Raw genomic sequence first — 2910 nt, 5'->3', positions numbered from 1 at the left:
TAATATTTATATATATATATATTATATAAAAAGTTTGTGAGGAAGACCTCTGGTGCCAATGTGGGGACCCATAGCATAGGAGAAGAAAATAAAAAGTATTCAGAGGAGACCTTGTGGTCACTCACTAAACACTAATATTATCTTCTACCACCCCCATTCTTTTGTATGTACACATATATTTGCTTTATTTGAACTTTGTTACAAAGAGGGAGTTACATATAGGTTACAAAGATGGTTATCATATATATATTATTTATATATATATATTATTTATATATATATATATTATTTATATATATATATATATTATTTATATATATATATTATTTATATATAAATATATTATTTATATATAAATATATTATTTATATATAAATATATTATTTATATATAAATATATTATTTATATATAAATATATATATATATAATATATATACTATTACACTACATTCTTATGTATTACACTAATATATATATATATATATATATATATATATATATATATATATATATATATATATATATATATATATATATATTATATAAATTATTTATATATATATTATATATATAATTATATAGGTCATATGTTTTTGTATTTTTGCTGATTTGTTAGTAAATAATAAAAGAAATATAAATTATTTGATTTTTTTACCCTTAAATTGGTTTTAATATTTAAATTGAAAACACTAATATAATATAAAAAATTTATTATTTAAAATATTTAAAATATTTAAATATATTTAAAAATAAATATTTTTATTTTCAAGAAATTTAACTTTAAACACAAAGATGTGAAAAGGGTTCAGATAAGGCTCAAACCTTTCACAAGAGATTCATATTGGTGTATGAATGGATTATGAATGACTCATGTTAGGAGTGTAAGTTGCCACAACATCTCAAATTAGTGTTAGATACATATGTCTTGGTTATAAGTTTTGGAAACCTATTTAAGTCCACACACAATATCGTATCTGATACGATAAAACAAACGTTTCCAATACTTTCAAATACTTTCCAGATATGTTGTGGCAACCTAAAATTGTTTGCTGGGAAGCCAGAGGGACGCCTTGCAACAAGCCAGCAGGACGCCTGGGAACAAGCCAGTAGGACGCCTGGCAACAAGCCAGCAGGACGCCTGGCAACAAGCCAGAAGGACGCCTGCATGGCAACAAGCCAGAGGGACGCCTGGCAACAGGCCAGACGGACGCCTGGCAACAAGCCAGCAGGACGCCGGGCAACAAGCCAGAAGGACGCCTGGCAACAAGCCAGAGGGACGCCTGGCAACAAGCCAGCAGGGCACCTGGCAACAAGCCAGAAGGACGCCTGGCAACCAGCCAGAAGGATAAATGGCAACAAGCCAGAGGGACGCCTGGCAACAAGAAAGAAGGACGCCTGGCAACAAGCCAGAAGGACGCCTGGCAACAAGCCAGAAGGACGCCTGGCAACAAGCCAGAAGGGCGCCTGGCAACACGCCAGAAGGACGCCTGGCAACAAGCCAGAAGGACGCCTGGCAACAAGCCAGAAGGACGCCTGGCAACAAGCCAGAGGGACGCCTGGCAACAAGTCAGAAGGACGCCTGGCAACAAGCCAGAGGGACGCCTGGCAACAAGCCAGAAGGACGCCTGGCAACAAGCCAGAGGGACGCCTGGCAACAAGTCAGAAGGACGCCTGGCAACAAGACAGAGGGACGCCTGGCAACAAGCCAGCAGGACGCCTGGGAACAAGCCAGTAGGACGCCTGGCAACAAGCCAGCAGGACGCCTGGCAACAAGCCAGAAGGACGCCTGCATGGCAACAAGCCAGAGGGACGCCTGGCAACAGGCCAGACGGACGCCTGGCAACAAGCCAGCAGGACGCCGGGCAACAAGCCAGAAGGACGCCTGGCAACAAGCCAGAGGGACGCCTGGCAACAAGCCAGCAGGGCACCTGGCAACAAGCCAGAAGGACGCCTGGCAACCAGCCAGAAGGATAAATGGCAACAAGCCAGAGGGACGCCTGGCAACAAGAAAGAAGGACGCCTGGCAACAAGCCAGAAGGACGCCTGGCAACAAGCCAGAAGGACGCCTGGCAACAAGCCAGAAGGACGCCTGGCAACAAGCTAGAAGGACGCCTGGCAACAAGCCAGAAGGGCGCCTGGCAACACGCCAGAAGGACGCCTGGCAACAAGCCAGAAGGACGCCTGGCAACAAGCCAGAAGGACGCCTGGCAACAAGCCAGAGGGACGCCTGGCAACAAGTCAGAAGGACGCCTGGCAACAAGCCAGAGGGACGCCTGGCAACAAGCCAGAAGGACGCCTGGCAACAAGCCAGAGGGACGCCTGGCAACAAGTCAGAAGGACGCCTGGCAACAAGACAGAGGGACGCCTGGCAACAAGCCAGCAGGACGCCTGGGAACAAGCCAGTAGGACGCCTGGCAACAAGCCAGCAGGACGCCTGGCAACAAGCCAGAAGGACGCCTGCATGGCAACAAGCCAGAGGGACGCCTGGCAACAGGCCAGACAGACGCCTGGCAACAAGCCAGCAGGACGCCTGGCAACAAGCCAGAAGGACGCCTGGCAACAAGCCAATGGGACGCCTGGCAACAAGCCAGCAGGGCACCTGGCAACAAGCCAGAAAGACGCCTGGCAACCAGCCAGAATGATAAATGGCAACAAGCCAGAGGGACGCCTGGCAACAAGAAAGAAGGACGCCTGGCAACAAGCCAGAAGGACGCCTGGCAACAAGTCAGAAGGACGCCTGGCAACAAGCCAGAAGGACGCCTGGACACAAGCCAGAAGGACGCCTGGCAATAAGCCAGAAGGACCCCTGGCAACAAGCCAGAGGGACGCCTGGCAACAAGCCAGAAGGACCCCTGGCAACAAGCCAGAAGGACGCCTGGCAACAAGCCAGAAGGACGCCTGGCAACAAG

This window comes from Procambarus clarkii, unplaced genomic scaffold (assembly GCF_040958095.1).
Source record: "Procambarus clarkii isolate CNS0578487 unplaced genomic scaffold, FALCON_Pclarkii_2.0 HiC_scaffold_102, whole genome shotgun sequence".
Lineage (NCBI taxonomy): Eukaryota > Metazoa > Arthropoda > Malacostraca > Decapoda > Cambaridae > Procambarus > Procambarus clarkii.
This window is presented reverse-complemented; position numbering follows the sequence as displayed.